General features: G+C 34.5%; 1 non-coding gene across 1 annotated transcript in view; it reads right to left on the bottom strand.

The window, feature by feature from the left end:
- Positions 1–17,398, bottom strand: part of LOC102539230 (uncharacterized) — a 28,157-nt gene extending 10,759 nt beyond the window's left edge. Inside the window, exons 1-2 of the transcript XR_012067603.1 lie at positions 17,277–17,398; positions 4,598–4,694 (exon numbers count right to left, since the gene is read on the bottom strand). This is a non-coding gene — a transcript (uncharacterized protein). The remainder of the gene's footprint in view (positions 1–4,597; positions 4,695–17,276) is intronic.
- Between the last annotated feature and the right edge of the window lie 1,548 nt (positions 17,399–18,946).

Below are 18,946 nucleotides of genomic sequence, written 5' to 3'. Positions count from 1 at the left end.
GATTCATTTAGATTGAATGCATTGTATTTTCTTTCTGTTTTCTTTGTAACATTTTAACAAGTAGGAAAGCAATGACATTTAGCTCTAAGACACGGCAGGAGACTTGAATTCAGATGCCCTCCACACCGTACTCACCAACTTAAATATACGTTAGGTACAAAGAGATTGGAGAAATAAGTCTTTGACAATTTGGAGGTCCAGTTGTTTCAGAGATTGATATCAGTGACAGACTAATTGCAAATATGTGAAGTATTTTTTTTAAGATGATCATCAAATGATATCATGCTTCTATCACTTTTCTGTGATTGGCCTCCAATCTATCTAACTGTTCATTGGTCATTTAGACAAAGCTTCACAGACAGGACAAGAGGAAGGTTAAAACAAAACAGCTAACTGTATTTCCAGGGTTATACAATACATCCTTGAGCCTATCTTATACCCAATAATTTGTACCTCTCACTCTCCCACCCTTATATCGCCCCTCCCCCACTGGTAACCACTATTTTGTTCTCTATACCTATGAGTCTGCTTCTTTTTTTGTTATATCCACTAGTTCATCGTATTTCTTAATTCCACGTATAAGTGACATCATACAGTATAATCCTAAGAGCAACTTTATCTAAAACTGGGACCTTTCTCTTTCCCTGCCCTTCTCAATATTGAGAACATCACTGATATCACTAACAATTCAAAGTTTTGACTTCAAAGTTTTAATCCCCTCCTTCCCTCTGCCCTGCATCTCCTCTCTGCCTCCTATTGATTGCTACTTTGTTCATCTGACCTTCCCTGCAACACTGTTCTTATCTACTTTGTTTCTGCCTTAGTTCTAGTTCTACTCATCTGACTTCCTTACTACTCTCACAATCTCTTCAACTGTGTCCTCAATATATCCTATATACCACACCAAGATATTTATCTCTAATAAATTTCTTTTGCCTGAGAAGATGAATGGTATTCTCCATTTGAATTTCTTCATCTGGGAAAAGTCACCCAAGAAATACAACACAACACTCACACAAACACACACACACTCAGACACATTACCTTTTTAGACTCTATCCATGAGTTGAAATATTTAGGACATGGGATTCCCCACAGTGATAATATTTTTAAAAAATTATCAGTAATCAAGCTTCCAAATTAGTTTTCCCTTCCTAAGCTGCCACTTTGAAAGGTTATATACTTATTCCAACTATATTCTATTGTTCAGGAAATTTTTGAAACTTTGCTTTAGAATTGTAGTCAGAGCCTGCCTCATATATTTTAGAATAAATCTCTGTGATGAAAAATATTTGCCTTTTAAGGATAGTTGAATTTTGGTAAATAGTCAAAAGCCATTCAGAATGAAGTCTGAGCAATGAAGTTAAGGATCAAGTTAAAAATGCCATTTTTGGCGAAAAGCAAGGTATGAAAAGGTTTGAGCATAGTGTGTTAAGACTCATTTTTCTTTATTAGCTCAAACCAGTCTGAAGGATAATTTCAAAGAAGAAGTTATAAGAATAAAACACAACATCACTAGAGTAAGCATACAGATTTGCAAAGTGACCATTTGATGTAACATTTATTCAAAAATATAGTGATGTATTTATTTAAATTAGTCATAGCAAAGGCAGCTTAGTGTAATAAAAATAATATCAGATTGAGAATGAGAAATCTTGAGTTCTTGTTCCACCTCTGTCATTGATTATCTTGTGTGACCTTGAGCAAGTCAATTTGTCTGGGCCTCCATTTCTTCTTTGAAATGTGCAGGTTAAACCAAATAACTTTTAATAACATTTCTAGCTCTAATTTTTTTTAATTTTACTTCTGGGTTTTAATTAGCACTGGCATTCCATGCCATATATATGTTTTCATTGCATGTATATATAATTATTGCAAAATATGCAAGTATTTTATAAGTAATGAGGAGTTGTGTGACTTTGGTTAAGTTACATAAACATTTTGATGTCTTAATTGCCTCATCTGTAAAATGAGATGATAATAGTGCCTACATCAATGAGTATTTAATGAGTTAATATTTCCAAGATTCTATAGCAATTGCTACACAAGTACATTAAAAAATGAACAAATTCTCAGCACTTTAAACAATGTAAAATAATTATATATATGCATAATGCTGTGGCCAAAGACTGAATGCTGGCTAGTGTCTCCAGGAGGAAATCACTTAAACAAATTACATAGGTGTCTTCACATACCTGTTAATATAAAGGTTTTATTGTTGTTTCTGTTGTTTAGCTTTTTGTTTGTTTGCTAGTAGTAGAATTTGACTATTTCTCTTTCTCTCTCAAGCCTGAGGTTGTATCTTGACTATGGACTTTCATGGTTATTAATAAATGAAAATATATTCAAATTTCCCTTAGTTGATTTGAATTTCATACCATAACTGAGATTCAGGCTCAACTAGCATTTAACATTTGTTAATACTTCCAACAGAAATATTGTACTTTAATTGAGCCAACAGATATTTATTTTACAAAAGACAACAGAAATATATAGTTAGTTATTTAGCCTACCCCACTTATCACTGATCATTAATTTATGCATGTTATAAACATAATATGTTTTGGACAGATGCCTAATTTTTTCTCCTTATCTCACTGAGCTCCCCAACTATACTCATAATGAGTACATTAGAAAAACATTCTTAAATGGTATCCAGAATAGGCTCTTTCCCCTTTTATGAGAAAGTGCAAGAAAGAAAGGATGGAGTGGCTTCAATTTAGCTTCCATATATCCATAATTCTTCTAGTCCATGAGTATGGAATATCTTTTCATTTATATGTGTCTTCCATTTTTTAATTAGTGTCTTGTGATTTTCAGTCTACAGGTCTTTCACTTCCTTCGTTAATTTTATTCCTAGGTATTTTATTATTTTTGATGCAATAGTAAATGGGATTGTTTTCTTAATTTCTCTTTCTGATAATTTGCTAATAGTATATAGAAACATCACAGATTTCTGTATATTGATTTTGTGTCCTGCGGCAAGAGTGAAATCTTCATCTTGTTCCTGATCTTAGAGGAAAAGCTTTCATGATTGAGTATGATGTTTCCTGTAGGTTTATCATATATGGCCTTTATTGTGTTGAGGTATCTGCCCTCTATATCTACTTTGTCAGGAGTGTTTATCATAAATGGATGTGAAATTTTGTCAAATGATTTTCATACATGTATTGAGCTGATCATATGATTTTTATCCTTCATTTTGTTAATGTAATATATTGCATTGATTGATGTGTATACGTTGTACCATCCCTGTATCTCTGGAATAAATCCTACTTAGTATATTGTTGGATTTGGCTTGCTAATATTTTGTCAAGGATTTTTGGCATCTAGGTTTATCAAGGATATTGTCCTGTAACCTAATTATTTTGTAGTATCCTTGTCTGGTTTTGGTATTAGGGTAATGTTAGCTTCATAAAACATGTTTGTAAGAATTTCCTCCTCTTTAATTTGTTGGAAAAGCTTAAGGATACATATTAAATATTAATTCCATGCTTTGTAGAATTTGTGAGTGAAGGCTAGTTAAGGCAAATTTGTTTGTAGGGAGATTTTTGAGTACTGTTTCAAACTCCTTACTAGTAATAAGTGTACTCAGATTTTCTATTTCTTCATGATTCAGTCTGGGGCAATTATAAATTTCTAGGAATTTACTATTTCCTTTCAGTTGTCCAATTTGTTGGCATATAATTGTTCTTAGTAGTCCCTTATCATACTTTGTTTTTCTGTGCTATCAGTTGAACTCTTTCATTCATGTTTTATTTGGGTCCTCTCTCTTTTTTTCTTGATTAGTCTATCTGAAGGTTTGTCATCGCTTCTCGGCCTTTTGGCTAAAATCAAGTGAAGGTTTGTCAATTTGGCTTATACTCATGATTTTTTAAATTGTGCTTAGGTTTTAGACATGTCCATTTCTGATTGTTAGATATCTGGGCTAGCATTTCAGTAATACATTTTTTCTAAGAATAGGCATCAAGACAAAAGAGCTAAAAAGCAAGCATACATCCCCCATCTCTAAAATCTACCTCTTCCAAATCTGTTCTGAACCTAAGACTCATTGACTTTTAAGCTTATCAATCAGTGAAAAGATGCTTGCCTAATATTCATGTGAGTCACCTACAACTACTCTAATCTTTCTTCTTAGCAAATGGCATCTCTTTCCTCAACACACACATATTACCCTCTATTTTATGACTAGGGTGGCCAATATGTGCTGAGTGTTTGTGTGTATGTATGTGTGTGTGTGTGTGTGTGTGTGTATATATATATATATATATATATATATATATATATATATATATATTATATATATAATTTAAACTGATTCTTCCTTTTGTCTCAGGGTCCAATATGACTCAATGGGGCACTATTAATAAAATCACATTCTACCAACTACTCCATAAACCACAGCCTTTCATATTATGTAAGATTATATTTATCAACTCTGAGAACTTGGTCATTACTTGGTAATATATCATATAGACTAGAAAATGTGGGATGGGTGACTAGTGAGGGCTCTCAGTACCTGTCTAGGGCCCACAGAGTGAAAGAGCACTCTTTTAGAGATGATGCCAAAAGAGAAATCAAGATAATATTTGAGTACCTGCTGTTTTCCCCAGTGTGGGTGAAATTCTTTAATCAGAATGATAAGATCTCCTGAAGGAGCCACAGGGAATCTGGCTGGTTTAATTCATTCATGCCTGAAAGAACATAAAAGAACAGTGATCAAGTGCAGCATGAATATTCTCACAGAGGGCTGCGAAATTTCAGCAAGTGGATGCTGAGACCCCAAAAATGTACTAACATGGACAAAGGAAAGCATGGAAAGAGTTACACTTAGTCCTTAGTGGTAGCATTGTAGAGTGAGTGGGAATCCCTTTACTACCATCCAACATCTCTTTTTGACTTAGCAGCTTTTGTAAAGGGTGAGAGAAGGTAGGGATGTTGGTGGCAGTGTTCACCATTCACTCCTTTGTCATAAGGAGCTCCTCCTTATGATGAGCTAGCCTAGAAAAATCCCAGTTTTTAGTCAAACTCACAACACAGTTGGAGCTTAGAAACTGACTTTTCTAAGTTGGGGATAATTTTTTGAGTTCTCATGACCACAGCGAATACACACGGAGGGAGACCCAGCTGGTGTTAAAAAGATAGATTAACTTTATGCAAAACTTCCTTACAGGTACTCTTGCAATACTTATAGATGGCTTTCTGTGTGGAGTGATTTAGAGTCATCAAAACCCACACCCTACACTTGCTCTTCTCTTCCAGTTTACCCAATGATCTCTTGCCCAAGCTTGCCACTTTGGTTGAAATATCCCACTATACCTTCAATCCTTTAAAGCACTTTGTCTCTAAGAATCTCCTATTAAAATGAAAATACTACAAGGAGGATTTTCACATTAACCCATTAACTGTAATCATTCATATAAGCTAGTTTTCACCCTAAAAAGTGAATAAGATGAAATAAATACAGAGAGACATTTTACTTGATAGAAGAAGGGAGGTAAAGAAACAGAGAGGCAGATAGTCTTAGATGGTATAATATAGTAGGATTACTTGAGAAGCCAGATTGTATCATAAGTGTTGGCAGAGAATACTCCTGGGGTGTATAGTTAAGATTATATAAGGTATTCTAAGTAAAAGCCAGTAAGATTGTGCTTGACACACAATAGATGGTAAATTCATGTTATTTGTCCTTTTCTTCTTGCCTCTAACTCATAGTAAATAGGGTGCTAGGCACACAGGAACTTCTCAATATATGCTTTAAAAGGATATGATGAAGAAAAATCAGTGGTGAGGATAAAATAGACTAAAATTCTTTCTAAATTACTTTGTCTTTAAAAGAGAGTAACAATGTGGAAGAAATAGACCTGAGAAAAGAATGAGTAACCCAAAGTCATTTCCAGATGTCCTAGAGTCCATAGAAATCTGTCATGGGGGCTAGGAAAGAAAACACAGAGAGGAAGTTACAAAGTTATGATTTCCACTGGTAGTTTGTTATGTGTGAAGGTAGAATTATAACTATCCAAGTACTACCTAAGTGGGGCAGATATGTGAAGACAAACTAGAGCAATAATCCATAAGGACAGAATTCAGTGACTGAGTATGGTCACAAATTAATCATAAACTCCACCAGACAAATCTAGCTGGCTAGAAGCAGATTCTATCAAGATGGTAAATATTTTCAGCAACTTTTTTTTTTAATTTTGTCATTTAATTTATTATTTTCATGGACAGGATTCAGACAAGATATCAACAAGTAGATTTTGGTTTGGGGGGGTCTCTTCTTCAATTTCTTCTTAAACAGTCATCTATCCTAAAACTATTCTGTTTTACTTGCTGGTCTTTTCACTTGCTGGCTTTTTGATTTCTCAAAACAGAGCACTTAAGCTGAGAGAAAGCAGTGTGTAGGGGAAAGATCAGTGGTCAGATATAGGATACCTGGCTTCTAGTTTTGGCCTTATCACTAGTTAGTGATAAAACCTTAGGAAAGTTCCTTCCAGCTCTGGTCCTCAGTCTTTCATCTGTAAAATGAAGAAGCTAGACTAAATTATCCTTAAGGTTCTGATGCTCTAAGTCTAGTAGAAATTTTGATTTGGCAGATAAGCCTGGTTCTAGATAAAAATTGGGAAAAAATATGAAGAAATTCTGTACTCTTCCTTTCCAGTACTTTATCACCTCAGGTCAAGCCGAGAGTCCTCACATCACAACCCTAACTGCTTGGACTCCATTTCTAATACAGGATCCATAGTCTTAGGCAGCCTTTCCTGATTGGCACAGACTTGTTCCTGTCATGGACTGCTCCTCATCAAAACATTTAAGCTTAAAAAAATAAGTAGATTTAAGTTAATGTATTAATGACAGAGAACAAGAAGATATTATCCAGGAACTTCACAGAAAGCATGCAGACATTTTCCCAGCAGAACTACCTTTAAATAATTCATGGGCACTATTGCAGATCCAAGCAATAAAGATCATGGTGCCATAGGAGAAGAAAAAGGGAGAGGTTTTAATTAGGTTTGACCCCTCATATCATACAAGGAAGCATGCTCAGCAGCCTACACATGAAGTAACTCAACAAGTTCAGATAGCAATATTTATTAAGCTCTTGGGGTAGCATACTTTTTTCATTGATAAGCCCACAGATGACATCATGATGATTCAATGAGGCTTATTATAATTTTTCAATTGATGGCAGAACTGATTGAGCATTTAAAATAAAATTTAGACTATTAATCTTTATTAAATCTCAAAGGCAGACAAACTTATTTACCAAACAGAAACAGACTCACAGACATAGAAAACAAACTTATGGTTACCAGGGGGGAAGTGGGTAGGAAGGGATAAATTGGGAGTTTGAGATTTGCAGATACTATATATATATATACTAATATATATAAAATAGATAAACAATAAGTTTATACCATATAGCACAGGGAACTATATTCAATATCTTGTAACCTATGGTGAAGAAGAATATGAGAATGAGTGTATGTAATTTCCTATGTGACTGAAGTATTGTACTGCACATCAGAAATTGACACAACATTGTAAACTGACTGTAGTTCAATAAAAATGTATTAAAAATTTAAAAAATGTATAGATCTATGGGATATTAATAGCCCTTACATGAAAAAGGCATTCTGTGGAAAGATAAATTTGGGAAACAGTTACTCAAAAAAACTCTATTAATAATCTATTAATCTCTATTGATTCTTTAGTCTTTGCAAACAGGTAACTGAGGGCTAGAGAATATAAAAGATTCATTCTGAGTTGCACAGCAAGTTAATAGCAGAGCCAAGACTAGAACGTAAGTTTTAATTCAAAAGACTTGTGTTCCTTTATCCACATCATATTTCCTCCCAACTACACATTCTCTAATACTTGTGTGAATATTTCTCTTCCCCTCATATAGTCCGACCATTTGCATGAAAGTTTTGTTATTGAGGCTGTCAATTTTTTAAATCGACATGAGTGTAAAAATCACCCGAAACAATTTTCCCTCATTTTCCTTTCTGTAACAGCTTGGAAACCAGTGTCCTTAACTATGTGCCAAAAAATCAACTTCTATTCCTGCCTCTTCCACATCTCTCTCCTTACCTACACCCCAAACACATACACACACGCACACACACACACAGAAAACACGTACACTCAGACATTGATTTCTGCTGGCATACAAGACTGGAAAAAATTGACCAAAATGAGGTAAATGATATTTTTTCTCTTTGGCCCTTTCCTGCTGCTACAATTTGCTAAATCATCAATCTAGGACAAAGGAGTGACTTGATGAGATGAGCAATAAATACCATGTTGTAAATGAAGTCACCATGCTAGATGTCAGAGACATGGCCTATCTCATTGAAACCTTGTATACTGCTAGCAGTGACACAATAGACAAAACAAGAGAGAAATGAGTAAAACCAATTGCTATATCCAGCAATTCAAATGCTAAGCTCTGTAGAAAGCTGCCATATGTTTAGGTACAAACCCACAATAGTTTTTAATGTGGGTAGGCCATTCCATAAGACACTTCTAAAAGCACTGTTTTCACTAATTTTTAAAACTCATACTTTTTCTCATTTACTCTGGGGCAAACCTTTTAACTATTATTCTCCTCATAAGCATTTCAAGCTGCAAGCTTGACCAAACATAATACTCTCATGTGCTGAAGGAATTTTGTCAGGTGAAAGACAGGTGCAACTTAATTTTCCCAGTGTGGTTTCAATCCAGTTGCACATGACACTTTGAAAATTGTACAGAAGAACTCTGACCAAAGGAATGCAAAGTACCTATTAGGCATTAACATGATGATCCATACCTCTAAGAAAGAGGTGCCCTCAGTCACACCTTTTTCACAGGTAGAGAAACTGAAAAATGAGAAAGCTCACTGCCTTGTTCAGGTTTATACCCCAAGCCAATCTGAAAGAAGCACAACTTGAAGCTCAAGGCTATAATTGGTGCCTGCTGAAGCTGTTCTAAATCAGAGACAGATGTCCCAAGTCATTTCCTTTATTTCTTCTTGGATAAGGAAACATAGACATGGGTGAGGGGGTATGTGGGTTGCAGAGAGCAGGAAGACATGGGGGAATAACCAACAATATCAGGAGAGAGACTATCTTAAAATCTTGTTCCTGTGTTTCTTTGGTTTGTTTGTTCGGTTAGTTTTTCACCCAGAGTTCTGTAATTAGATGGGTCAGATGTCTACAACATTAAGTTCCTAAATTTAAGCATGTGAGTTAGATTCCAGTTAATTATTTCTGTAATATAGCCATAGATTGGAACAGGCATCCTGTAACACCAAGGCCTTGGTTGTAAGGGAAAAATATGACCCACAAATATAAATACAGCTCTACTTTCTTTGATGATGGTGTGTAGCATCAATTTTATATATGAATGATCTCATGTTTTCCCCTTCAATTCTGATGCCATATAGCCAACAGAGAGTGAACTAGGTCAGCAAACAAGTATACATAAAAATAAGTTTATTTCCCCAGGCCTGTTTGGGAGAGTATCTATATACATTTTTGTTTGTGCCCTTTCTTTGTTTTTATTTTAACTTGCATTTAAAACCATATATTCTGTTCTATTCTCTGATATGGTCTTATATCTGGAATTCAGAATTTTTGCTCTAAACTTAACATAGCATAGATTAGGTTAGGGATTTTAAAAAGTGAATATTGTAAAAGCTCTAAAATGATTTCCCTTTTGCATCATATCCATTTAAATATGAGTAGGGATGGTAAATTTCCGTTTAAGGCAAAATATGTCATGAAGTCACATTCCTTCTTCTAAATCTCTTTTGTGTAGTCAGATTTAATATATGCTACTTTGTCCTCCCCAAGTAAATAAGCTCCATGAGGGCAGGGGCTTTATCTTATATGATTTCTATTAGTACCCATATTATATTGGAAAAGTAGCAATCATACCATAAAGATTGGTTAAATAGATTTCTGTTTCATGCCAGATTAAAAATTTATTTTAGATGGATTAAAGATGAAATAAAATGTAGAAGTACTAGAAAAGATGTAAGCATATATTTCTATAGTTTTTGGGTAAGGAAGATATCTTCTTAACAAATAAATCAAGGCCACCAGACACAGAGGGAAAGACTGACAGAACTGAGCACATAAAAACTTAAAACTATGTCCAAATTAAAAAAAATAAACAAAATAGAAAATATTTGCTATATGTTCCTTAATTTATAAAGTGTTCACACACTAATTTTGGAAAATACAAATTCACAAAATTATACAATTGCTTCAAAATTAATGAAAAGATGCTCAAATACAATTACATATATGCACTATAAAAACACAAAAATCATTACATTCGCATACCAGATTATCAAAGGTTAAAAATTGTGAGGTTGTAGGGAAATGGGAATTTTCATATTATAATGTTATGTCGAAATAAAATGGTACAACTTTTCCAGAAAAAAAAGATTGGTTAAAGAGAAGTAGTAATCATACCATAAAGAGTGGTTAAAGAGAATTAAAGTAATTCATCTATACTTTCTATGATCCCCATTTTTATCCATTTCTCTTCCCTATTTTATGTGTTTTACCCCTCATTTACTATTTCACAGACCCAAATCTAATAAAGGAACCATCTATTTTGAAGTTGGTACATCTTGACTCCTATTATAAAATCTCTTGATTCTCAAATAGAAAGAGACAAAATAGTGAAATGTGACTTTATTATATAGAGACAGCATAGCATAATGAAAATAGCCTTGGCAACTAACAGAATTGTGTTTGAAACTCAACCAAGACAGTTGAACAACTTTGGGTAACTTATTTAATTTCTTTAACATTGTTTTTTTTTTAATCTATAAAATGAGGGAAATAATAGAGTTAATGTCAAGATATGAGATTTTGCCAAATGCTGACTACACCATAAATGCACAATAATTAATCATTATTATTTTTGATAGTAGAGAACCCAAAACCAAAGTTAGAGCTAATAGCACATAGGCTTCAAAAACCTGGTAAACCCTAGACTCTAGGTAGCTTCTTAGATATTTAATAGCTTTTTCAGAAGTCATTACTAGAAAGATACTTGATTTTGAATAAGATATCAGTTCTTTGGGGAGAAAACAGCTCCAGGATGGCCTGAATCTGATGTTTACCCTTAGTCCATGGTGAGGAATTCAGTCCTGCTTTGAAGGGCCTTTGAGGAGGATTTGGGATCACTAAATATAAACCTACACCCATAAATCACATTGGAGAATTCTGATTATTTTCCCCTTCCTCTGAAAACTAGTCTGATCTCTCAGAATTGTGAGAATACAGCAAGGCCAACGGCTCAGAATTCTCTGTAAAGAAAATGAAGTCAACATGCTTAAGAGTGAGAGTGAAAAAATAAAAGCTAATTTATATGCCAAAATGATTTTTTTCAAACCTACAAATAATTCATGTCCACCAAAGGGCTATGTGAAATTAAAACTTTACTTTGAAAGCATACTTTTAGACATGAAAATCAAATCCATCCTTTTTTAATAAATGTGCTAAATGTTTATGGGAAAATATAAGAACTGATCATCACTACTTAGAAATATTTCCTGTTCTTTGGCCCAATATGACAAGGAAGCTAATGAATGAACACATACTAGATTAGACTTAAAATTTCCAAAGTGACATCATCAAGTCCTTAGAAGGGAATTTATTAGGGTGGTTCACCATCAGTTTTCATTTTGTAGTGTCCACAATGTTTCCAACAAGTTCTCAAATGTGTCACTAAATGAAAAGGCTGGAGAAAAGACTGTATCTCTACCCAGTGTATTAAAGCATCCTGCATATTGGAGATCCCATGATTTTTGAGTATGAGCCAACATGATTAACCATCATGCCCATATTCTCCAGATACTGTTTTAGCATAGGTTTTTATTCTGGTTATATATGTTTGGGCCAAGTCCCAGTGAGGGAGCAACGTATAACCCAGGGTAATCAACCTTAATATCTCTTCCCTATAGAATGATGTCACAGGGATTTTCAAATTTACTGATTCCTAGAGGCCAGGCAGCTTTAAATTTCCTGAGTGATTGTTCCCCTAGGAAAGACTCAAACAGACACACAGATGACATTTCTCAATGTTCAATTATTACAACTGTAACTTAGAATCAATATGGTTATTAACAAGTAATTCTGTGTTAAATATGATACAGGTCATACTGTGTGAATTCTGAGAAACAGCACTGTTGTCTGTGCAGATTGCAAAATGTCTTCACAGTGCTTTGCTTAATCAAATTTCGTGGTCCAAAATTGAGGAAAGTTTACTGTATCTTCCGTGACCAAAAGGACCTTTCAGATAGTGGCTGAGCAAAGCTGGATAGCCCAAAATCCAATGGATGATACCTACTCTGGATAACTCAGGCCCTAAACCTATTTCCTCTAATTAATTTGGATTGGTTATCTAGCCTGGCCATTTCATAGTCTGTCATATTCTAAACAGTGTTTTAGCTAGAAAGGTCATCACTGGGGTGAATTTATTATATCCACTGATGTGAAATTAACACAAATCATTTTTTTAGTCCTGATAAGCTTTTGGAGGTCATAGACTTTCAGAGGGAAAAGCATCATTGTATCAGATTCCTTGCTATGGACTGTGCCTGATTTTTGATAACAAAACCAGGTATTTCTATCATCAATGGCTCTTTCTTAGATTAATGCTAAGTCAAGCGACTGAACTTTCCTTTATTTCACTGTCTTAGTTTAATAAATATTAAAAATCAGTATCACCTAGTTTTAAGTCTAGCATCCTTAGAAAAAAGAGAAATTTGTTTGTACCTTCAGAGTTAAAAATAATAGAATGAGGGAGAAAAAAGATTAAACTATAACAACAACAACAACAACAACAACAACAACAACAACAACAACAACAACAACAACAACAGATCCTGTCCAAAACTGGACTCCAGAAGGTATAAGCAGGATGCTATTATTATTATGAGACTGTGGGAAGAAAATACCAAATAAATATATCTTTAGAATATTAAATTAGTAAAATATTTTGTTGTAAAAATCAATGAGGGGTGGGAAAATGTAGATTTAAAAATCCCCTCTGCAGGTCCCAACCATCCACACAAAATTAAAAAAAAAAAGAAAAAAAAGTAAATTTCTAAATTATTTCTACACTTACAAATTTAAACTAACCAGATTAAATTTTGACAAAACAGTAAGAGAACAACATTGTGTGTACTAAAGAAAAGTTTGTTTATTAGATCTTGGTTATACTCTTTCTTTATCTACATTAACTGAATTATTTGAATAATCTTTTAACTTTCCAATGTGAGAGGCATGTATAAACATAACTTCAAATCTTTGAGTACCTCTGACAGAATTTTTAATAGAAGTTATCTAACTTTGTCATATAATTGTGTTTAAAGATAACATCAGTCTTTTATTTTAGACTCCCTATAAGAATGTCTAGTGTATATCCTTGATTCACTAATATGCACAATATATGTCAAGTTGCCAAATGTGCATTAGTTTCAACAACTTCAATTTTCCAGGAAGAAGAGAGAGAAAGAGATTTTCAACTTTTTACAGTTAATTTAGAACAGAAAATTGTTCCTGTAGTTTGGAGCCACTGTCTCACTCTTTTATTCACTTCTATAATCAAGGTGGCTTAATTATACCCACTGATGTGACCTTAATGACAAATATCAAGAAAACATTTCTTTTTGCAGGTTTGGAATTTAAAGGATTAAAAAAACACATCTGATCAATACTAAATCAGTCTATATTCTACATGTCATTCATTTTCCAGCATACCATTTGGTCAGACAATTCAAAGTAGCCACCCAAGATAACAAATTTTTAGTTTTAAAAAACCAATTCATAAGTCACTCTGTGTTATTTAAAAAAGATTAAATACTCCAGCAGTAAGTCATCATCAGTACTGTTATCCTTATTAAATAACTTGTAAGATAATAAGTAATAAGAATTATTTTATCATATAAAAATAAGTCATTAGCTTTTAAGAAATATCTGGTAACATGTTATTAGCTTATGAGAAATACCTGAATCTCATCCGCTAAGTAAAGCTGAAAAGAATTTTAACTAAATAATTATAATTATGACAATATTAAAGCTTTTCTTCTGTTGCTGAGAATGTAGACAAAACCTTGCCATTATCTGCCATTAATAGTGTAACACTGAGCAAAAGCTCGTGGAAGAAACAAAAATATTGTCAAGAATTAAGGGAGAATTGAGGGGCTTTTAATTTGATGCCAAACATTTGCATATATATTTAGATACCTAGTGAGATAGTAATTATGCTGTCTGAGATACAACTGAGCCTGAATGTGTAGCCTTGGCTCATGCTCTGGATATAAGTCAAGCTTCTATGTGACCCACATATTGATCATGGCCAACGGTTTAAACTTTGGTTTCCTTACTAGGTAATCAGTGTTAGTGAACTTCTTGGCCCATACCCAAATCTCCAGAGTTTATACAGACTTGAATTTAGTTAATATCCTGCACTTCTGATTATTTCTCAAGAATTCTATTTGCATCTTGATTCCTGGTTGATGCTAATGCAACCATTCCTGCACATGAAAGTGATGCCTGTGAAGTACACTCTCCTTTCTGAATTGTCTTCCAATGACTATACCAAGAGAGCCCACTTTAATTTTCAAATCTAAGATATCACTCTTTTATATGATAAACATTAGTGATAGTCATGCCATTAACTACTGTAACCTCTTCAGGATTCACACACCGCTAATAATCATAGTATTTAGCATCCTCACGCTTTATCTAAGCCCCATATACATACTGTTTTTGTCAGGCAGATACCCTGTAATTTTGACCCACTTCTTAAATCTGGAATCCTTGACACCTCAGGACTTTCTGAATACTCTCTCTTATCTTATAGTGTGGCCAGACTTTTGCCCTGACACTAGATATATAGCAAATAAGCATCCAGTCCACAGCCAGGTCTCTGTTATTGTATTGTATTATGGCACTTAGTGTACACCAATTTATATTTGGGGATTTTTTTCTGTAGGCACAGTAGGAATAATTCTTTCCTATTCTTGAAAGGAAACCATTGTAAAGCACAGCAAATCAAGGTTTACTACGTTATCAGGACCCTTGGGAGAAGCCTGAATTGTGCCCTCGGTACTGAGAGGTTCTCAAGTGATTTCAAAATGGCATCTTTTAACATTTTGTAATGAATAATGCACGTGCCTCTTAATCTTCAAGCCTTCTTAGGAAATGAAGAAAAGTGAAGTAAGCACTGGACAAAGTGTCAAGAAGCCTGGATTCTAGTCTTTTCTCTGTCACAAACTCACAGAGGTATTTAACCTTTTCATTTCAACTCTATGAGCCTCAGTTTTTCCAAATGCAAACTGCCAATCTATATCACTTCCCAAAGCATAAGAGTCTCAGACGTTTGCCATTGCTCCTGTGAATGACAGGATTTGAATTTGTTTCTGATAATTTCTTATTTTCTGACTAGAGTTCTGGTGACTGATTTTTGGGATCTATGGCACAAGAGGAAGGCTTTGAGGAGTTAACTTTAATGGACAAGGAAAACAGTACTATCTGTGGTCCCACCTCTCGGGATTAAGTAAGAGTCAGTAGAAGGAGTTAAATTCCCCTTTTGGTTCTGAGCATCTCATTGATGCCAAAAGTATCTATGAGAGGAAGACAGAAAGCATGCTTCTTTCTTCTTTTCATTTCAGTTAATTAGTGCAAAGGTGGGTAATTGATTTCATTCATTCCTAAGGGTCCCTAGGTGTAAATTCAATGAGCTTTTTGGAAGAGTTAATGTCCCACTTGTGTTTATTCACCCTTACAATATTCTGTAAAGTATTATGCCAGCCCCAATATAATAGATACAATAGTTGGTTCCTGTTTCACAGAAATACTACTGCAACATATATCGAAATAGAATAGTACATGAGTTCACAAGTGCAAAGAACATGTTTTTAATTAAAAAAAATCATCCTCTAGCACAAGCTTCTTAGAGTATAGCACTTATGTATTCCAAACATTTGCTAGTGTGGCTGGTGGAATCTGCCTTGGCTGAAAAACTTGAATCCCATCTATAAGATTGGTGCTTTTGCCATCATACATGAGATTTACAGCAGCTAAAGCATTCAGAAAAATACACTCTTTACTAAATGACCCAAATCTCTGACAAATGTAGCTCTTCTAGTTGAATAAAATTATAACTTTTTTCTTCCCTGGAAAGATTACAGCAGCAGAATATGAAGTCCATGTACACCAATATTGACAGCAGACAAGGGAGCAGGAAAGTCATTTGAGATTTAATCTTGGGTCATGTTGCACCATGGAAATCCATCATTTCCTTTCTTTTAATCTCTGAGTGGAGTTTCTAACAGTTACATGCTATTGATAGCCTCGTCTAACATTAGCCTTCTAATGTTAGAAGGTAATTTCCTTAGTATTTTCTCTTTGAGCACAAAAGAAAAACAACATGTAAGTCAGAAAACAATTTCACTTACAGTTTGTCAAAATAAGTTGTTAATTATGAGTATCTAAAAATGTAAATTTAATTTAAAATTATTTTATCCATTGTTGATTTTTTAAATGTACTGATTATTGTAATAGATGCAGCTTATCTATGATGAACTGTGCCTGTTGTCTTTCTTATTTCCCCTCTCTCATGTTAAAAGCATGCTTTTTTTTTTCCTTTCTGGAGTGCTTTCTTTGAAAGCAGATTCTCTACAGCTAACATTAATTATAATTCCCTTTTAAAGTGAAAATATGTGACTTATACTAGTAGGAACACACATTCATGTTGGTAAGGGTCCTGAAACATTATAGCTCTCTTACTTTTTTAATCATAGCCCATTTTGAAAATAACACAAATGTAATCATTTTAATCTTTTGGCAGATAAAAATATTATCTCCAAAGAGTTGTAGCAAAGGGTAGATAAAAACCATCCTGCACTTTCATGTTAAGTAACTCTATTTAATACAGAGTTGGTTAAATTACAAATGGTTACAAGGCTATTTTATTCAATATAAGTTGAAACACATTATGAAAAACATCTCCGTGTCAAACTTACATTTCTCCAAGTTCAAAGTTGCCTCCCCCCACCCACTTTAGGCAGCCAACCGTATAATTATGTTTGTGCAAATACCAAGGAAATGACATACAAGGATGGTCCAGGTTTATTATATACATACCACCCTTAGATCTGACAGGTTACTCAGAACCTGGTATGAATAGGTCAATTTAAGATTTCAAGGGTGAAAGGCACAGACAATAGCCAATATGCATTAAAAAAAGAAACTGGAGCTTACCGTTTCAATTTCTTTCTGTTTTCCTCCAGAGATCTCCCAAGAATTTATGCGACAGCCATTCCAACAAGGACGCTACTGATCTGTGCATTAATTCTGGCTCCCTGTTCTGAGAACAACCAATCGAATCTCCCTTCACTATCTCCCCCTCCAAAAAAAAAAAAAGTAAAAAAAAGAAAGAAAGAACGGAGGGAAAAAAGGAGGGAGGAAAGAGTAAAAAGAAAATAAAATTAAAGAAAGTTAAAAGAAAAATGAAGAAAACAAAAGGAAAAAGAAAGATAAAATTCTCAGCATTACATAACCACTACCATGTTGGAAAATATGGTAGTGAAATGTCAGAGTGAAATATGTAAGCCACTTTGTGAACACTGAACATTTCCGTTTTCCAGGGGAAGCTTGAGCTAGCTCTCTCTCTCTCTCTTTCTGTCTCTCTTCCTCTGATTAATGATGCAAGGCTACCGCTATGGGCTGTATACACAGCCTGCAAAGCTCCACACTTAAAGAAATTCTCGTTTCTATTTATAGGACCACGGTGCATTGCCTTCCAATCCTGTGGTTGCACTCAGCTTTAAGTTTGTGATAATACACAGCCTATTTGTTCATGGAGTCCTTTGCTGAAGCTAGGTACCCTCTGGCTCCATGCATAGATAGTGGACCATTGCAGTCTTCACTATTATTCTTTCTCACAGACCCTCAGTTGTTGTGTTCAAGTACCAAAGTACACCCTATCTAAGGATACCCCTTAGTTAGATTTCAATAGGAGAGGTCAAGGTGGTGATGACATTTGTCCAGCATATTTGTGTATGTTTAAACCTCCAAACTCCTGACATTGAAATAAATACCATACTCCTTAAGAGGAATTTAGAAATACTTAACTCACCACTTCCTGTCCACCTATTCTCTATTCCTCTCAGAGTCCTTGTCACTAGGACGTGCAGGTAAGCACCTATTTTCTCTCAGTGTTTAGGGAGGACTGGGTGAAAAGAGACTGGTTTCTTGTAGTCCAGACTTATAGCCACAAACTCTTGAAAATGATGTTCCAAGAAGTCTTGGAGTCCCAGAGCACAGCACACATACTGTATTAGGCACCTAAGAGCCCACCACCACTGCTACCATCAGCACCACTGGAAGATAAATAAGAGGAAACTAAAGGCAATCCCCAAGACTTGAGTAGTATATTTAGATCAGAGTGAGGGAAATTTTCACATAGGCCATGAGACAAATAAGTATATTAGTACAGGTCCAGATTCACACCAGGACATACCTGTGTGATATATTATAGGGAGCACCTGTATTATAGGGAGCTCTCTGCTTCAAAATGCTTCCTTCACTAATGCCTGAAACACCAGTTCTTTGGAGGTAAGCATTCCCTTCTTTCTGAAGTCTTGGTTTTCAAATCCTAATGCTCTCCTAGAAATATATTTGCTTGAAAACCTTGGGGTGAATGAGTTCATTAGAACTGGAAAGATGGGAGTAGATGGTGGGAGCAGGTCATAAAGGAAAACTGATGAGATCCCAGGATGGGACAACTGAACTGCCAAAAGCAATCTTTAATGATTTTGTACTAGGATGGCTATGATAAGAACAAGCTGAGGAAAATATAAGGGGAAAAAGAGTAAATTCATCTAAATTTGCATTGTCATGCCAAAATATATTACCTTTGCTTTCTCTTT

Source organism: Vicugna pacos, chromosome X (assembly GCF_048564905.1).
Source record: "Vicugna pacos chromosome X, VicPac4, whole genome shotgun sequence".
Lineage (NCBI taxonomy): Eukaryota > Metazoa > Chordata > Mammalia > Artiodactyla > Camelidae > Vicugna > Vicugna pacos.
This window is presented reverse-complemented; position numbering and strand designations above follow the sequence as displayed.